Raw genomic sequence first — 21,285 nt, 5'->3', positions numbered from 1 at the left:
ATTCAACAACCTGACCTGAATTTGCCCATGATAAGTTTGCAGATGTGAAAATGGACTTTAAGTCTTATAATTAACTGAAATTGTCAAAATACAACTTTCAGGTTTTATCTAAAGCATTTTTCAGAATTATATACACACTCAGAATACACACACACAAAATGAATTACTAATGTTTGTTGCAACACCTCATGCTCAAGTCTTCCAACTAAATCCTGGCAGATACTATTTATTCTCTGTACATAGTCCACAGGAATATTGATTCTGAAACAATGAACTTCATTTATGTTCACTCTTAAATTCAACAAGGGAGCAAACAAAGAAAAGTAAAGCCCATCTCTAACAAAGCTTTCTTCATCACAGGTTATTGATATTTGGAAACCATTATGCTGATCATATCTTACGCTAGTGTTAACTGAACACCCTTAAATGAGTTTACATAAACAACCAGCAGAAAAAAATTGCTTGTGATTCTTCAGTGACAACCAAGCAAGGTTCACAATACTGCTCTACCAAACATACGAGTATGTGGCAAAATAGTGTAGTATGTGGTGACCCATTTGTTTTCACTTGAGTCCATTTGTATTGTACAAAGGCCATAAGTAATTTCTGTTGGGCATGTCCCAGTAACAGATGGTCTCTGCATAGCTCAGAAGTCAGTCTCTCTCTCCCATAATACTGTTTCTCTTAAATTTTATTTGCTTTCACACAGGATGCACAGACATCTGGCATTCTGGTCTGGAGGTAACAACCAATCATTGCTTTGTTTAGAAAACATGTTTTGTACCTGAAAATATCTTCATTAAGTCAGTTTCACGGCACAAATCCTTCCCATAACACAGCAGCAGGTCTGGATGTACAGCACAGCTGCATTAGGAATCCTGGCATCAAGTGTAATGCCCAGCAGAGCAGCAGAATCAGTCACAGCAACAAAAACTTCCTAAGTCTGGAGAACACCAACTAAATCATTTGGAAAAGTTTTCATTGGCAAAACCTCCCAAATTTGTAAGCTCCATTGTTAAAATTATTACTTCAGACACACAGGCAATAGCTATGTTTTTTATCTGTTGTTTTTTTTTTTGACACGGGAAGTTAAGTACAAATTTGCTAGCTTTATTGGCTTGGGACTCCTTACCTCAACAGCTTTGCATATTCCTGTCAATTACTCCCTCTTCCATAATGTATATCTCATTAGGTAAGTTCCCCTTCTGTATTTGGAAAACAAGAGTCAACAGCTGTGCTTTACCAACCCAGACCACTCTTAAAAAAATTCCCCCACACACCAGGAGAACACACACTATCAGTTCCTCTTTAGAACCATAGAATCATTAAGGTTGGAAGGGACCTTAAAGATCATCAAGTTCCAAACCCGCTGCCATGAGCAGGGAACCCTACCACAAGATCAGGTTGCACAAAAACTCATCCAACCTAGCCTTAAAAACCTCCAGGGATGGGGCATTAACAACCTCCCTGGGCAACCCATTACTTATGCTGGAGTGAAAATTTATCCCAAATAATTTAACTAAGAATGCCTTAATATTTATCATCTTCTAGAATGTAAAAAAATCAATATATTTTGATTTTTAATTTTTTTTTTTAAGCAGTACCTCCACATTTGTGATGGGCTAAACCTGAGGATTTGAGAGGCACAAGAGTGCCTCATGAAGAACCCAAGTATCCACAGAATCAAATTCCTCTAATGTAGGAATCTACTGTAGTACAAGTGTAACTCAGTTGTGTAAGAAAATCCACTTCAGAAGTTGCAGTAAGATTTTCTTTTTCATCTCTTCTCTTTTGGTACTAAGCCAAAAATACACTGAAAACTTCATTCAAATTCTGCAACAGCCAGTGTCCCTCCAGCAGAGCTTGTAAATGGTGGGGAAAATAAAGGAGCTTGCAAGAACCAAAGATGTAACTAACTGCACTACTTGCTAACATAGACACAGTGTCTACAAACAGGCACTGATTACGTCTGTGTCGGCAAGTGGTATTGCACCATAGGAGACATCCAACCAGAGTAACAGTTCAGTCGAAGGACCAGAAATGAATTTTGCACTTGTCCCAGAGGACTTGAATTTAGACTAACATTAGCCAGACCCAAGAGGTAAAGCACCCACCAGCAGCTGGAAGCACTGGTTGTGCTTCTGAAGCACACCTTTCCCCTTAGGTTCACCCAAAAGAACATAACTGGCGAAGAGCAAGATCATTATGAAGGAAAGTCCAGTAAACAATCTCCTTATAATGATTCACTTTGAAAGTTCACCTCGCCCAAACAGAGCATTTCCCAGAGCAAGCAGATCCCATTACCTGGGGACCTCTTTTGGGACCAGTATCTTAGGCTTCATCCCTATGTACAGCATGTGGCTAGAGTAATCTGTAACTTGCCACATGTTAAAGTCATGAAGAATAGAAGAGGGGCTTTGGTTCATTAAAGAAAAATTTCTGAACATAGAAAAGTCATGCCTCAAAGGTAAAACAGAAACTTTTTTTTTTTTTAACTTTGAAACAGAATCAGATACATAGTATTCAACGAGGTTTTTCTCCTTAGCTCACGCAATGTCCTCTGAGCCAAACAGGAATCGTTTTATCTGTTCTATAGATAAGCTCTGTATGTCAAATTTCCTCCTCTTTTACTGGGAGAAATAGTTAGATTTTCATTGTTCTATTTTTCCAGTAGCATTGCTGTGAAACTGTTAGTCCTCATGAGTTTTCAAACACACCTTCAAGCCTAATACTCCTTAATTTACCACTCTAGCTCTACTTATTACCTCCTCAAATATAGTATCAACACTTACTATGTTCTTCTACCTATTCAAACTCTTTTTAGGCCAGCTGGGAATTTCTACATATTAGCTATTTAGAACTGGATTCTGCATAAAGCAGAGGAACCCAGAATATATCAGAAAACTTTTTCCTTAATTTCTCCCTCTTAAATTTTCTCATTTTTAATCCTGACTCTAGCAGCACTATCTCATGCTAGTGCTTAAGAATCAGAGAGCCCTTCCCTAACAACATGGCTTACCAACTGCAAAAAAAAAAAAAGTTTTGATATGCTGAATCAAATCTTAAAAACAGTTTCTAAGTAGCAGTTTTGCACTTGCAACAAATCTTAGACATTACTATGTATTACTTCTTTGTACAAGGTAACAGTACCAGCCTGTGTTTTCCTTAGGCTACTTTGCTCATTCAGAATCTAGAAGGATGAGTGCTGAGACCAGAGGGGAGCACAGCTCCCAGGAGGCTGTTGGCAGTGTAAGAACCCCAGTCAGCTCAGTCTGGACAAGCTAGTTAGCCTTTTCAGTAGTACCTGTCTGCTACCAAGAGCTAGGTTTGCATTCCTCACTACCTCTGCATGGAGTTGTACTTCAGATGTTTGCTATGAAAGTAATTATTCTCCTCAGAGAAATGATGTAATCATAAAGCAAAGTGCAAGATGGGAAACATTACCCATCATTAACTGTTTCCCTGCATGCAAATATGACACTTTATAAAATACAGCAAATCAACAGTTTCATATCCTGATTTGAACCAGCTACATTCCTTCCCTCCCCATTATAAAGGAACTAAGTGGTCCTTGAGAGGATTATTAAATAGACAATATATCTCCTAAAAGCATTATTAAAATTTTTATTTAGCAAAGTAATAGAACAGTAACACTGAAGGTACAGCAACAGACATTAATTTGATTCTACAATACAGTTCTATGCCAAAATTACAGACAATCACAAATGAAGTAATACCACTGAAATATGGCACAAAGACCCACCTAAATACCACAGCCTTTATTCCTTCCCATAGTATTTTTGCTGCTTTGCAAAAACGTTTCTGTCACTTGGTCAAATTTGAAGTCAGCAAGACTGCTCTCACATGGAAAGTTAGAAAAAGAGGAAAATTCTCACATCCATTAAGAGCTCAAGGAAAATCCTGCAAATCCAAACAGGCTAAAATTCATATAAAACGTTTTATTCTTTACCTTTCATACAGTGCCATTAGGGGATAGGCCCACCCATATATGTAGACACTCAGCTAAAATCCATATCATCTGCGTTACCTGTAAACTGTTTATTCAGATTTTCTTGCTTCTGTTGTGGTTTTGGGGCTGTGAGTGGAACTTGGTGTAAAACACAGCTGATAGCCCTGTTGTCAACACACAAAGTTATAGAACTCACTTTGTTATTCAGCAGTTCTGAATTTGATTCTCAGATCAGTGAAGTATCCTTGTTTCAATCACCATTCCAAGTTATTATTAGCTCCAACGCAGTGCATCTAGATGCAGTAGCTGACAACCACTACAAAATCTAAATCTCTTAGATTTGGTTTTGACTTTTTTTTTTTCTAGATTACAGTGTCAGCAAGAGATTGGCAGACAGCACAGTTGGAACAGACCTGCATCATTACATTGTGATCACAAGTAAAATACTAAAAGAACTTTGAAGTTATGCAAATAGTTCTTATATCACTGGAAAAATAAAAAGTAAAAAAAAACCAAACAAACAATACTTGAAACATAGCACTTAGGAAGGGTCAGATGCTTATTTCTCAGCCATTGCCTTGCATGGGGTTGTTGTGTTTGTTCTTGTTGAATCTCATACAATTAGCCCATCAATCCAGACTGTCCAAGTCCCTCTGTAGAGCTTTCCCACTCTCAAGCATATCCTGCCCAACTTGGAGTCATCTTTAAGAGAATAATTCTTTCCAGCTACTTTTAGATCTCCACAGAGCACCCAGAGCTCATACTAAGGGCTTCCTGGAAAGTGTTCACTTCTGCAGCAGACTAAAAGAATGAGGTGCTTCCTTTGCATCTCTAGATGTTGTCAGAAATCAGAACAAGTCTGTTGCAACATAAATGGATTGCAGCAGTTGGTATAATAATAAAACCTGCTAATTATGCAATCAAACTGTATCACAGGCAAATGCCTGCCTATTAAAGTCTTGCCAGCTTCCTATCTTTGGCACTTTACGTGTCCTACTCAGACTCCTTTTTCATCTTGCTGACTGGTAAAACAAATGCTCATTTTGGTTATACATCTTCCCATCAGTTTTAGTCATCTGATAGTACTCTACTTGATTACAATCTACAAGGCTATTAAAAAAAACCATCCATGTTATACAACAGTACCAGAAAAAAAGCTTCTTTATCTCTATAGGCTCAGCTAGCTTGTTTGAGATACAGTGTTCTTAAGGAAGGTGTAACTTGACTGAATAGCACCTAAATAAACTCCAGCCACATTTCATCTCTCATTTAAAAAAACACAACCCTCAGAGTTGTACTTCAGAGAAACCACATATCTTTGTGAATGCAATTAAAACTGAATTACCAAATGCAAGGTCACCATTTGAAAGAGCGAAATAACGGTGTTCCTTTCATTTAGTCTCTCTAAGCTCACTAACCATTTAGGTCTAATTAGATAAGGAAAGAGAATTTAACTGCAAGTCATTGACATTTTGCTAATTTCTGGTGTTCCCTTAGCAGAAGAAGAAAGCTAAAGTTATAGAATGTTAAGCTTACACCTTTCTAGAACAGCAACAAATTAACTATTATAGAAACTTAGCAGACATTTCAAATTATTATAAATATAGGAATAATAATAAGTTTTACCAACAATTGAATTCACTCTACTCAAAGATTTAACTTGGCAACTTTTCCTCAACTCTTTTTGATTTTGTAGACTACAGCAGCCACTTCACAGCTGTGGTCAGTCATGGAATAATTTTGTTCTCTTGCTACAGGATCCTCACAGCCTATTCTCATTTTGGAAGGGAAAGTAGCCTTGAAGACACTAACTTCATGACCTCAGGTGGTGGCATCATCCCCACACACTAAGAAAATATAAAACCAGTATTTGTTTGTAGGAAACATCCAAAGCCAATGCAGCAATTTAAATACGATGCTCTGGAGATCTAGGGACATACTGTCACATTCTATTAATATATTATGTTCTTACACCTATAAGTTATATAGCTGGAAGCAGTTTTGCTTTAAGATGATACTCCATAAATTCAAATGTAAACAATTTGCCACTGTTTTAGACTCTTTCTACTCACAAGTTATTGGGAAGGTAGATACAATTCTCAAAAAGAGGAGTTTTCATTCAAAAATCTTAATTACTTTATTGTTTGTGTCTTAGTTGTTGCATTTTCCTAGATAAGAACTTAGTAATGAATTACTCAAGAGACCCATTTCATGCACTGCTGGCATTGCCACCGATTGACATGATACAACATGAATTTCTGCACTATCTCCAGGTGATCCTGGCAAGTCTCAGTTGGACCTGCCTAGAGTATAACTGTGCAGTCAAGAATTTCCTTACAAATACTGACCCTCTCCTGCCTGACTGTAAATCCAGGGCAGAGCTCTGTTTGTCAGCAAGCCTCCTGGTGTTCACTGACACAACAGCATTCCTTTTGATTCTAATCTCCAAACAGTATATTTCCTTTCATTTGTCAATAATTTTTCCAAGGACAGGTAGACAACCCAATGCAGGTGCAAGCTTTAGGCTGTCTTCATTATTTTAATAACACCAAAATGACCTTTAACAAAGAATGCAGGGAGTCATTTGTGAACAGGGTTTTCAGGGTCTAGTAACTAATGCGTATATAATGGTGAATGATAATAAAGCCTTTATACTTTTTTCACAGCACTCTCACAGGAACAGTGAATAAGTAGATTGTTAATATGCAGTTTTATGACAAATTTCAAAAGAATTCCTAATGAGTGTACACCCAACATTAACCGAACTCCTTAGGCAGGAACTGTGTTACAAAAAGACATTTTTGCTGGCATATAATAAATAATAAAAAAGCTTGTACTGAACATTTATCTTTCACCTCTGTTAAATTTTTCATTATGGAAAAGGTAATACCTAGAAGTTAAGATCTTGAACTGCAGCAAAACACACTCACAAAAAACCTTTCAGAAATACAGACATATTAGACTATTTGTTTCAAATCTATTAAATTAGAAGAATCTTTCATTAGAAAATTAGAAAACTATTTTCATAAGGGTCCTTAAGTGAATACTATCTGATTATTGTAAATAAAGTATTTCCCCTCCCCCCTTTAAAATGCAGATCTTGTATCCAGAAATAATAAACATAAGCCACATGGTTTCTTATAGACCAATCAGTGAGAAAGGGTTTGTCACAGTTTCATTGACTACACACTTCAAAAGTATTCAGCTTATGGTATGTGTATACAAGTTTTACTTCCAACCACCTTCTTGGTCCTCTCTTTCTTCTCCCCCATCATCCCCCCCACCGTAAGATATGCTACCAGATCTTCCTGAAACACAGGTGGCTCCTCCTGTTTGGGCAGAAGGAAGAACTCATTTCCAGTTTAAAACCCACTTTAGGAAGTGAAACACAAGGTTCATAACATTTCCAACTCTAGATATATGGGGAACCATATTAATTTCTATTTAATTTGATCAAGTTTGACCTAGTCTCCCACAGCACGCCCACCTTCATTTGACCAAATTGAAATAAAGATGTGAACAGCTATAGATCAGTAAAAGAAATAAGGATAGGGTTACCTAGTATTCTCCTGCTCACCTAGGAAAGCTCTCCATGTAGTCTGGTGTCTATCAGAATGGGCCTGACTTTCTGATGTATCAAAACTTCACTGCTGCCATCACACTTCCAGCTGGGTCTTGTCTGTTCTAGTTATTAAAAGAAGTAATATTGTCATACAGGGACTAGAACATATACAGACAACCCAATATAGAACACCAAGTATTTATACAAGGAGGCTGTAACTGTAATATAAGTCCCAATTTCTGCTGCTGTAGTAGCAAACAATCTATCGTCTTCAAAGGCCTACATCATTAATGCTTCAAGAGAGTTTTAGGTAACAGATGTCAACTAATACTGAAATCAAACACTTGAATCTGAAGTGATGTGAAAGTCTTGCTTTGATTTCTCAGGCCTGAATTCCCAAATAGCGCTGAAATCCAAAAAACATATAAACACTTTCTGCAAATTCAAGAGAACAGTCACCAGTACCACTCCTGCTTCACACTGTTCAGTTCTTTGGAACTTGTACTTCTTTAGGCTACTGAACATGTTGAATGGGTCATGTTCTTCCACCAATTTGCTTCAGAACAGTATACACAAAAGTGTTAAACAGTTATTTCTAAGCTCTTGAGGACACAGTGATCAAGAATCAGTTCTGCTAATACCAATCCCATCTTAACAATGATCATAAGAAACACTTCAAAGACTGACTTCAATTTTATACCACTTATCTCAGTAACACTAAGACACAAAACAGTTGTGCTTATTTCCTTGAGTCAAAAAAGCTGTTGGAATTTTTCTACTGCATCACCCAGTAAAACCAACAGGAGATATGACACAACTAATGTTTTATCCAGTAACCATCAATCATGCATTAATGAGTATTGGAACTAAAAAACTGGTCCTAGCATAGGGTTTTAATGGTGACAGTAGCTCCAAGGACTAACCTAGCAACCTTCTACAAAGCTCATTTCCTCTCCTGTAACTTACAAGACAACACTTATGATACAACCTTACAGAATGACAAAACCAGAGGAGAAAGCTATAGGGCACCTGAGCCGTCTTCAAAGATTAATTGTATCTACTCTGAAATAAAAGCTTGCAGAGCAGTACTCATTTGTTTGCCTTCAACTTATTATCACCCCTTCATGACTTGCTGTGATATGACAGGAAATTGTTCAGACAAAATAAACATCTCCAATTTATCCTGTTTCCAGCCCACTACAGAAAGTATAATAACATTTTTAAGATCAATCTTAAGTTACAAGAATGAACTCAAAATAATTTAAGTATCAAAATTTTAATAAAAAGTTACAGAAATCATTTCCACTCGCATCTTTTCAGCAAGAGGATGGTGACTCTGCTTTAACAACTGAATTTTGGCACAAAAGCCACAAGCAGTCTAAAAGCTTATTTCAGTCTCCTGGTTATGCTGAGCAATTTTGGCAGCCAAGGTTTGTTAAATTATTCCGTTGCTAATAATTAACACTTAAAATTGTTGATACTATACAAAAAGTAAAACAAGGGATACAGGCAACTTGTGAATAGACTACATAGTACTGAAAGGTCAGACCAGTGATCTTGGCCTGCAAGCTCCTGTGCTGCTAGAGTGATCTACAACACAAACTCTGGTGTTTGAACAGGGTTTTTGCCCTTTCTTTGCAAAGAACACTTCAGTCTCTCATACCTAAAGCTAGATTTATTCAGCTCAGCTATCAAAGCTGCAGTTACAGATTTCTTCAGGTGGATCTAAAGGTCAAAACCAAGACTCTTCAGCATAGGTCACCCTTACTGCTCTTTTACTGTAAATCAAGGTCAAGAAACTTAATTTCCTGTCATGCAAGAATAGGAAACGGTTAATGTCACAGCTGACAACAATACTAGAGTAACAAAAATAGCAGCCATTGAGCAAATCTGGCAGTCACTTCCCTCCCCAAAGATAAATTTCTGGTGGTAAAAAATACTTGATATCAAGCTACCTTCTTATGCCACATAACCAAGACTGATATTATTTGAGATGAACTGAAACTATCCTTGTTTAGGGAAAATATTTATCAACATTATATTAAAATATTTCCATGTTTTCTAACACAGTCTTTCCCTACAGCACTTCAATTTGTTTGCCTATGATTATAAATTATAAACAAGTAGTGCATGTGAATTAAGCTCCCCTTCCCTCTTAGAGAAAATCAACCGGAATAATTAATTACCCAAAACATACCCCGTTGTTTCTGCAACAGTAGCACACTGAAAAGTTCAAAATTTTTCAAAATCACTATTTCAGAATCCAAACTTAAGCCAGGATCCAACTCTGCCTATTTAATCTTCTAATTAATAAAGAACAATTTATTCAATCTTCGAGATGAGCCTTCCTCTCTGTATAAATACTGATTAGGAAAAACAGTTCAGAGAATTTCTAGACAGTTCATAAAAGAGGTTCCTGCTACAAAGCACACACACTTGACACATCACCCAAGATTCACTGAGAAGCAGGCTTAAAGACATTTAGGCCTTGTATTCATGGTTCATAACTGGGAAAATTGATGGAAAATCAACTGAAGTTGAGATTTTAAAGCACACTGGTATAAAAACTGGAATTTGGGTCTGTTAGTTCTGATGTACTGTGTGTGGGAGTCACTCACTTAAATCCCTTTTTAGGCTCTGTGTCACTCTAGAAGTCCTGCTTACTAGACAAGTGCCATGGGGCATTGTTTTCCGTGTTAGCCAGTGTACCACAGGCAGCTGGTAGGGAAACTCCTCCACTGGGAGGAAAGGTGTGGTATTTCAGGAGTTTCAATAGGTATCCCTAGCTATGGATATCAATCACCAGACATAACATGGGACTGGATAGAACACTACTTCCCCACTTTTCCAGCATTTCAGGTTCAGTGGTTGCATAAGCAGCTGCAAGAACAAAGCAAACAGAAGGTCACTGCCAGCAACACCAAAGATGGCCCACAAACTAAGTGTAAGCCACCCCAGCAGACTGCAACCACATCTCTGTCAACTCATTTCAAAACAGAAGCATTGATGGTGTGCACAAACATGTATAAATACATTATAAAAGTAGACTGGTATTAGATTACATTTTGAAGTGGACATAGAAATGTATGTAATAAAACTATTAAACTACTCCCATTCCCCGTCCATCCCAATAATACATCATCATATTAAAATGAACCTCTTGTGCAAAAACTTGTAAAAAACCTAGATTAATCCAAAATGACAAGACAACCAATATTCACTGGGGAAAAAAAACAGAACCAAAAAAAAACAACAACTTGAAATTTTAATAAAAAAAGTTTTGCTCAGTGCAGCAACATTACAGTTTTTAATTAATCTTATCCTTACATTCTTCTGTTCCTTTTGATCATGTCATAGTGAAATCATTTCAGATCAATATATTGCCCAAGAGATCAAAACAACTCAAAGCAAAGGGTTATTTAGACATCCTATGTACTATTATTAATCTTCAGAACAAACTACTGCTCTGTGCACAAGACAGATATAATACAGGAACAGCCAGAACAAAATTGAAAGATATCTCTTAGTCCTTAATAGCTTCTCAGGACTTTCTGGTTTCTTTGCTACTACAGCTGACCATGGAAGGCCTCCATTATTTCACATTATTAGAAACAGTATTTAATTTCATGAACACTTTATTTAGTAGTGATTGAAAGTTGTGGTTTATGTCTATTCTTCTACTTTGTTTTAAGAAGGTTTTGAGAAGACTAATGTTCACCCTTGCAAATAACTATCTGTCCAGGGAAGGGGAAAAGAATTTCATGACTGAGAAAAGGAGAAAGATGAGACAGAAGGAGAATTCCTGAAATAACCAAACTGGAGCTAAACCTCTGTATGTCTCCCAAGAATGCCAGTTCTTACCTAGGTTTCTAATAAATCCCATAATAGTGAAGCTTGTCATTACAAAAACCTGCAAGTCTGCAAAGCATCTCAGTGTCCTTAGTATTTCTGCAGAAATCTATTTAAGTTATGACTTAAAAGTTCAAGTATATATATATTTTCTCAGTAGCAAACTGGCAATATAAAAACCCCTGTTTCAATACCAGAATTCAGTCTTGATTCTTTCCCCAAAACAGGTTGACGTTACTTTCTCAAATAATAATTAAAAAATCATTTGCTACAAAAAAAGTAGCTAGTTTGGATCAGTAAACCAGGACAGAGGCAATTCACAGTTTCTGGAACTAAGATCAGCATATCCAGAAGACCTGAACCCCAAGAATGCTTCAGAAAAGTAGAAGATTCAGAGAAAATTCCATGGAAGCTTTTTAAAAGACAGCTGTGTCAAGGAAACCAAAAAGCTACAAGAGAAAACCAACCCGATCAAACCATGTCAAACACAAGATAGAGCACTTCATATGGTTCACTTTAAAACTGTATTTACTTTTCCAGATTCAGTCACGTGTCTTGGTGCATTGCATAGTAACATCAGAGCTTATGACTGGGGGACAGACAGCAAACAATCAGAAGCAGACCACAGTGACTGGAACAGAGAAAGCTACATCAGTTAGGTCAGCCTTGTTACCTAAAGCAAGAACTGACCCTAAATGCCTTTCACTAGTTTCTCTATAATATTCAGTCCCCAAAATCAGACTAAGATTATCTTAACATTCACAGCAGTATCCTTTTTTTTTTCCCCTCCATGCTTAGTGTATATCATTATCCTAATCACAGTCTGTGCCCTCTCATCTGCTTGTGTCCTTCTTCTGCATTGCCCATGCAAAACATGAAAGCCTGTGCTTATTTGTGCTTTATAATGTAGGCATTTGTGCAGCAAGGTTCAACAGCTGTCATCTAATGTAACCTAGAATGTCCCTTGAGAAAGACAAGAACAATTCCATGCTGATAGTCTTGATATATTTTCCATAACCTCTACTTATGCCATCCTATCCAAGGAACTCACAAAATTTCTTACAATTTCTTGAAACAAAAGGCCTCCACACACATCTAAACAAAAGTACCAACAAATATAACCATGGAAACTTACATAAAAATACAGAAACCATGGACATAGAATAGGCCTCTGCTCTGGAATAGCTCATACATCGCCTGTTTTACTCAAATCATTCAAATTGAAGTGCAAATCATCCAGGCTAATTACAGAGCAGAAATACATACAGTGTAGAGAGCAAATGGTTCTTTTTCTTTCTATTATGAAACCACACCTCCTTTGCCACACAGATTTCTCCAGAAACTACAAATTTCATTGCTCTTTTCTAGTACCTTTCTGCCCCCGCATACCATGTATTTACACCTTAGCACATCTTCCACACTGAAGACACTGATACTGTTACTGTTTTTACAGCAGGACTTCAACCACTGGCAAGAAATTGAGTGTTTCTCAGAGGCTTTCCATTCTGATCCACAACAAACTTCTCTGCTGAAATTAAACTCTTCCTTCAGAAACCGCAAGTCCTACTTGAATGAGGACTACAAGTAATCCCCTACTATATAAAATGATATAATATAGGGCACACAGTACCTCTACATAACTGCAGGGCAGGATACAAATTAAGACTAATAATTTTCACTTTGACATGAAGCAAACAACAGCTGGGGGTTTAAATTATATCATCAAATTTACTAAGATGTTAGAAGCTTAACAGTATTAAGACTGATTTTCAATTTTTAAGTAAAAGAGTACGTATTTACTAAGGCACTACCAGATTTTAACAATTTAGGGAGAGATGTCAAAACTAAATGGCAATTGCCCCTGCTCTCACCCCTTCTCAAAAGTATTGTTATGCTGCAGGAAATGGTTCACTGATGGCAGTTTGTTAAGCAGAACACCTAAAATACATAGATTGATACTGGGAAAGTAGCTAAACAATTACATGGGAATTTTGATTACCATAGATATTTACTTTTATTAAAACCATTATTCAAATTTGGACATGGACTCAGCATTTCACACTGTGTTCAGACAACAGAAATGTTTTTACCTCCCAGCGGGCTACAAGCTAAGCTGCAGTTTTGTGGCACCGTGTGTGGCACAAGAATCTAACCACAGAACTATCCTGCTTATCATCCTAATCATGCCCCAGAAGCTGCTGCATTAACATCAATATCTGCATCAAACTCCAATTGTCTCTACAAATTCTCAGGCAATGAGCAATGTCAGCATGAGTAAGACAGAACTGCCCTGGCAGAAACCTATGGATTGTTACTTTGTTCCTCTTTTTCAAGATCCTGATCATATGAAGAAATACCTGTGTTTGATCCTTACATTTAAGGTGGGCCCCAGCTGACAGCACATGCAACTCCACAGAGCTGCTCACAGAACCCTGAGAACAACCCAGATCAGTAATTTATACTTTCTCATGGGTGCAAACAAACAAACAAAAAGTTTAAAAGAGACATTGGAGTCACGGAAGGTTCCCTAACATAACAAGTATATTTAGACAGCTAAAAGAAAAAGCAGTAACATGTTCTGTAAGATATGCTATGGAAACATGCAAATACTCATGAAACACTCTAAAACACAGCTACTTGTGAGCAGTGCAAAAGGAAGACATCATGAAAAGGTCAGTGTTGAGCGGCTGCCCATGAGGCTGGAACCACCTATCATCATGATAAGAAGCAGACAAGGGTAAGAAAAGATTCACAGGAAAGCTGTCCCACAAAATTCACTTGAAAGCAGCCCCAAATCCACTTGTGGGTGTATAGTTTTGAATTTACAGTGTTGTTACATACACACCTGCAAAGAAAAAGTTATTCAAACTAAACTTGCCCATCATCTAATTAAAGAATAGCTACAGTGACTGCAAAGAGTACAAATATTGCCCCATACTCTTCAATGAAATAATCTATTTTCCCACCTACTGTCAACGCTATCAAGGTAAAATCCCCTAGTTTTTTGCAACACAGCTACAAACACCCGAAGCAGCAAAAATGGGAAATTAGAACCTTTAACAAATTATTTTTTCTAAAGAGGAAAATGTATTTCTGTCCCACAGATTAAATAAATTCTGTGATTCAGATCTGTGAGAGCAATGGACTTTTCATTGCATTTATACAAAAATTCTCAGACAGGAAGCTTTGCTGATTAACCATTCAATGCAGTTGAATACTACTACAGCCTTATTATCCTGTGGTGGTGTCTGAAAATGAATCAGTTCTAGCCCACCAGTAAAGCCTGTAAATTTTTTTCAATTTAATGTGCTACTCCATACTTGTACAAATGACTAACACTTCTCTGCCCACTGTAATAAGAAAAAAAAACACAATACAAAAGCCACAGCCAATTTAATCAAAAGTAGCATGTCTTAAAGGTCATAAAATGAGTAGGGAGCTATAGGAAAGTGACTGGAAATAGAGACAGAAGCTTTCCCTTTTTGTTTATATACTCTGTTCAGATTTGTTTACTTTGGATGCTTCGTTACAATTTAGTACTTTACTTGAATAGTTATTTGAACCATGACAACACTTGATAGAAAGATGTTGGAAATGCATTAAGTTCTTACCAGAACATTACCAAATCATTTGGAAACAGTTACCTAAAAGAAGGACCACATTAAATGCAGCACTATCTGACTGGCAAACCACTACCAATCTTGATTGTATTTAATTAACTAATTCAAAATTAACTTGGTCTTTCGTTTAGTAGTATTTATTCTTAATAAAAGCTAAACTCGACAGTAGCATTCTGACTGCAAAAAAATTGTCTAACTGGAAACCAAGAAATATTATTGTGCTGACGTTGGAAGTAGGCAGGACAGAAGAATAGATCCCCCTAAGTCATAACAGAACAATCACCTCTAACTTCATGCTATATGAAACACTGCATGCTAATTAGCAAATAAAGAATCTACAAAGAGAGCAAATCTACAAATAAGAGCTGTAATTTAAGGTAAAAACAGTCTGTTCACAGATTTATACCAAAAGAAACTTGCAAGAGAAAGAATCTTCTTGCAGCAAACTGAAAAAGAGTAATTTACAATTTAAATGTATACTGCATTTTGAAAACAAGAAACATACAAGATGGGAAAAATCTTCTAAATTATTTTTTAGAGAATTAATTTTACTCTTACGAAGACTAAAATAAAGCTTTGTTTTAACCTCGTTCTGAGACCTTTTCTCAAACAAGGAGGAATCCCTACTGTTGCACTCATTGCTATATTACTCCCCCCTGTATTTTATGAAAAAAAAAATAAATTAAATTGGTTCACATATCATCTTAGACCCCCCCCATTTATCCTGCTAAAATTTTACCCACCAAATTTGATTTCACAAAGGGACATCAAGGGAGGTAAAAAGAAAGGAAACATTATACTGGGTCTTATTTCATACATCAATGCAAACAATTACTTATATTTCATGTTTTATCTGTCAGATACTCCTTATAAAGCAATATGGTACTTCTATCTGAGCAGTATTTACTGCCACTAACTGCTTTTTCTGTCACTTAGTGCTTTTTCTGTATTAATATTTCATGATATTTTAAGAAAACAAAACAAGAACAAAGTCAGCAGTAAAATAAGAGAGAGACTGAAGAGTAATGTCTGGCCTCATTTTATATTCATGGCATGTAGTTTAAGAAATAATGTGTCTGTGTTTCATTTTATTATGTTACTGTGTGACCTGCAGAATCTCAGGAGACTGGCTAAGAAGAGAGATTAACATTATTCCATTAGTGAGAAAAATCAATAATCGTAGTTACATGCTTTACGTAGGCTTTTCTAAAAGTTCTGGTTTTATGAAACCTTAATTCATACTAAATTTTTAGGGAGAAGAATGCAAAAAAAAAAAAAAATCTTTAGCTTTAACTAGCCAAAAAAAGGGAAAGAAAATTATGTTCCATTCAGAATCAAGGCCAAGAGTCTTGCTTTTATGCATAAATACATGAAATAAAGTAAACAGCATCTGTATTACAATACAGGTTGCCGTTGGGGGTTGGTGGGTGTTTGGTTTTTCACCCTTCATACACTCCTTATCTCTAAATTCATGTGTTTTGGGAATAACATCCATATTTTACACTATCTAGAAATGCTCAACTCTGAAAGCCTACACAAATGGGAAGGAGAGATAAAAAGAGCCAAGTGTTCTGCCAGGAAAAAAAATTAAAATAAATAAATAAATAAATAAAAATATTAGCCTGTAAGCCTTTCTCTCATTTTTGTTTTCTCAGGCTCCTTTAGCTTTTTTGGTAGAAGATAAACTTAACCATAAATTGGGGTGACAGGAAAACTAGAAAACCCTAAGAAAAATAAATATTCTTAAAGCTCTGAACTCCAGTTTCCAACCACTGAATAATCATTCTATGGTAAAATGCACTTTCATACCTCAGTAATGACCTGACACCCCAATCACCAACTGAGCTCCTACTGTGCCAGCTGAGTACTAGTGTATTTTAATGACATTGTAAGGGTATAATACACAAACACAAAAGGAAGTTACCTTGACATATATTGCAAGAGTAACTCAACAACCAAAAATTACCAGCAATTTTTACCATTTTTTTTTAAATTATGTTTCAAATGCACACTAATATTGCAATTAAGTTTATGGAAGAGAGTGAAACTACTTATAGCAGAGTATAAACAAAAAAAACCAAACAGTAATTTCTCAGATGGTGAGGGAATGCCTAGATTAACAAAACTCCCATCCTCTATTAAATACTGCAAAGCAAAGTCATGTAAGTTTGAAGAAAAACCACTGCGCCAAGCGTTGAGAAATCACTCACATATTGCACTGCTCTATTTCCCTAATTATTATTCTTTCATGTCCAGTTCCATTCATAAACAGAGTGCAAAGAACTTGCTTCTTACCCATCGGTTGCTATGGCACTATGTAAGAAAGCTGACAGAGGCCTTTTTCTTTGTTGAACACAGATGAGAGCACAGACCTGCGAGAGAGAAGCTGCAAAACCACACACTCCAGGAGGAGCTTTCATCCTTTGGACCATCTGGAGACCAAGTCAGTACACTGCTCAGATCTTTTGGCCAAGGCAGTAAACATGCCTCTCAGCCCCGGCTCTGTCAGGGTCTGTGAGGGGGAACTGGCTCTGGAGACCACTGCAGGAAGGCTGCAACCACTGCTATTAACTGCCCGAATGCTGGGTACAGAGCTGGCACTCCCTCCTCTCCAGTGGAGGGATGCAAGGTACAAACACTCTTTTTTTGAGATGATAAAAAAACAACAACAACAAAAAAAAAAAAAAAAAAAAAAAAAAAAAAAAAACACCAAAACCCAAAAAACTTTCTCAGATCTACCTGTGTCAATAAAACACAATGAATGAGGAAAATAATAATTTAAAAGCTACCAGAGTCAAAAAAGAAAAAAAACAACCAATATTGAACAAAAAAAACCACAACAACACACAAAATTGTTTTCAGGGATAGTACTAAATCCTGAGGGAAACAGTGGGAAGAACTTTTGAATGGGACTAAAAAAACCCATAGTGCCAGTATCGCTGGTACAGTCTCCACATCAGTGTTTGGAAATGCAATCTGATTTATTGTACTTAAAAGGCAAAGTCTCCAATATGCGCCATGAAGGACAGCTCCAGATTCTAATACAGCAAGGGTACAGAAAACAGAAATTAAGCAACCAGCTATCAAAGAGCCAACTACTTTGAGTGCCTTCAGCTAACTAAACCTCTCAGGATGGGTCATGTGGGCTGTGGAAGCTGTTTTCTTAAAAACGTTAGTTAAAAATAACAAAATTTTCATCTCTCTACTCTATAAATCAAGGTACTTTTTCATATTCGCTTTAACAGCTGAGCTGAGAATGAATGAATGACAATGTACTCCTTCTGCCACCATCACCCAGTTAATTTATGACAGAATTTAGGTAAGATTTTGACCTTTCACAAGAACAAAAGGAGCCAGATAAAGTCCATGTCCTGGCTCCATGTAAGAAAGCATGCATTGCTTGTTTTCCTTATCTCTCATCCCTCACTCCACCAGCTACATGAAGTTAAAGCATCCAAAGAAATGGCCTGGTGGAATATAGCAAATGACAAGCAGATATTCACTGAATGTAGCTCCTGTTTTAACACAGTGCACTATTTAAAATGGAAAGTGCATCACCTCTTTTATAAAGAATAAGCAGTAAAAGAAAATAAACTTCAAGCAGGATCCTGCCTGCAGAACATTACACAACCAAGAAGGAAGTGTGAGGACCATGGTCTCTCATGAGTGATGTCTTAGCCCTATACCCAGAGACACCTTTCCAGTGCCACATTTTCAGACAAATTCTAATGCAAAGACATCTTATTAAGAAATAGAGGTTTTAAAACCCCTTGAGAAACCCACATAATACTGTTTTCTATGGCCTTGGACCATAGTTTTGATTTGTAGAACATGCACTATTGTGATTTTCCAATTGAAAGCCCAGCTTCGATCCCTTTACTTTCAACTTCATTCACAAGCCACCCCACTGACTTCAACAAGGAAAAAAAAACAGGAACAGACATTAGCCATTGTAATTAATGAGATTAGAATCTGATGCATGTTAATCCCAAGAGCCATCTGATTACAGAAGAAACTAAAAATATTGTATAGCAAAAAGGAAGGCATGACTTGATGTTAAAAAGCTTGCTTTTTTACCAGCTCATCAAGAAATATGCATATATAAAATGCATAAGGCATATCTGGATTCTCCACACTTCAAACTATTTCTACATTGTGCCTGTAAGAACATCAAATTAAATATTAACAGACTATCAAATCCATCATTCTCATCTGCAAAAACAGTTTCCAAAAGCTAATCAATCCATTGCTCTAGGGATCCACCTGATCTACTTCTAAATGGAAATGGAACAGCAAATATGAACTTAATATACAACGATATATTCAGAATATGCAAAGTATGTCCATACACAGAAATAATATGGGGTATGTAGTAATATTTCACAATGTTTTCATTGAGTGCTTAAATCAGTCTTCTTCACCCTTCCTAAGACAGCAAACACTTCCATGAGTCACTCTTCCAAATGTATTATAAAGGAGCTAAGAGTACGAAAATCCTTTATTAGAGTAGAATTTGTACAAAAGACTTTGGGAAAAAAAACACATTTAAATTCTCATCAGTAATATATACACCTTAACTAAGCCTAAGCCTTGAATTGACTAATATCCCTCAGTTACTAGTGCAACATTTTGTATGAGACCACACAAAACGCATGCAGTGAATTTCCTCCTGTTATCAGCCGCATTCAGATGTATTAGTGACAAAACACTTTTAAACTCATCTTCTCTTCAGAAGGGAGAACCATACTGAGAAACAACCTTGTCCACTAAACAAATAGTAAGCATCTTATGCTCATAGTGTTGAAGAAAACACCAACTGCATTTTTTGTTTTCTAATAACACAATTTTTCTTCTGCAAAAGCTATTTTCATAAATCCCACTTCTAATTCTAATATCCTTGCCAATTGCCTCATGATATTAATACTTTTGTGAGGATGCAATCAAAAGTTCACTGGGTTGAGTTAGGAGTGACAACAATGATCTCCTGCGCAAAATGCTTTATAGCTTCATTTCACTGAACTCCATAAATAGTCAAAGATTCTATCACTGACTGAAAGGACCTGGCAATTAAACAGATAACCTAAAGAGGTTGTTAGCATCTTAAGTACAAGAGAACAACAAAAGGTCTAGGTAGGCTAAACAATTTTTTTTCCAGAAACACAGGAAAAATTTCAGCCTAGGACAAGCATAAAACAATACTCCATGGCACACTCTCCCATCCTCAAATAATATTAATCTCAAAGACCTCTTAAACCAGGACAATATAACCATTTTTGTCTTACTCTCCTGCGCATTACAATATATTTGCTAAACTAAGGGGTGGCTACAACTAATGCAATAATGACACTTCCCAACACACTAGAAACCACATTACTTGGCCAGGTACTAATTTGACCAATATAAGATTTGCAATCAGATTTATAATCTTGACTCATAAAAGATAAATTTCTTAAATAAAACAAACTCTTTGTTCTTCTCTACTTTTCTAAAATTTTAAAATATTTTACTCTCTAATCTTCAGAAGCCATCAAATATGCATACACCTCCCATTACACTTACCTGAGTTACAAAGAGGGCATAAACAAGCCCCAGGAGACATCAGCCCACCTACCCTGACTTTTCGTGTGCACAATTCACTATGAGGCTGCCAAGTTCTCTTGACAGTGCAGAAATCAGGGTATTTTTTAAAAATAAAGTAAAAACCAACTTGACAATTTGATAGGAAAGAGAAACATTAACTAGAGAAAGAGGAATAAAGTAAATTATAATTTCTATTTAGCTTTCCAAGCTATTCAGTTAATGTTGGTACTCAGGAATAGCAATCAATAGTGCATTCTAATAATTTGTTATGCAAATTAAACACTTCAGCCGTATTATCCCATCCAAAGTTAATACCCTTAACAAAAACTCAAATATATATATATATTTGCCCCTTTTTTTAAAGGAGAAGGAAAGAAATAACAGTGAATTGTACTGGAATTTGACCTAGTTCTACAAAGGTATTTAATTACATTCAGGAACAACTCCCACATATTGAAATAGAAGATTCTGATACTTAGATGCTTTTGACACACCAAGTTCAAATTCACAACAGTTTGTTCAAGAATTATGGCAAACTGAGTGAATATTATATGTAAAACGAGCTTATAGTCTTAGTATAATAAGAATGAAGCAAATATCTCCACTTTTAATTAAAAAAAGCTCTGAAAAATATCAGGAATACAAGATGGGCCATGAGTTCTTAGCTATTTCATATTTGTTACATAAGCAAAGAGTAAGAGCTG

At 36.4% G+C, this 21,285-nt stretch overlaps 1 protein-coding gene across 4 annotated transcripts in view; it reads right to left on the bottom strand.

Moving 5' to 3' along the window:
* The window catches only part of CLSTN2 (calsyntenin 2), a 531,406-nt gene that overhangs the window by 310,572 nt on the left and 199,549 nt on the right, over positions 1-21,285 (bottom strand). Inside the window, exon 1 of one of the 4 annotated variants that reach the window (XM_051627054.1) lies at positions 7,548-7,598. The exons of the other annotated variants lie outside the window; for them this stretch is intronic. The gene's annotated coding sequence lies outside the window, so the exon portion shown is untranslated. Of the gene's footprint in view, positions 1-7,547; positions 7,599-21,285 lie in introns of those variants that run through there. 4 annotated transcript variants of the gene reach the window in all.

The sequence above is a fragment of the Apus apus genome, chromosome 8 (assembly GCF_020740795.1).
Source record: "Apus apus isolate bApuApu2 chromosome 8, bApuApu2.pri.cur, whole genome shotgun sequence".
Classification (NCBI taxonomy): Eukaryota; Metazoa; Chordata; class Aves; order Apodiformes; family Apodidae; genus Apus; species Apus apus.
This window is presented reverse-complemented; position numbering and strand designations above follow the sequence as displayed.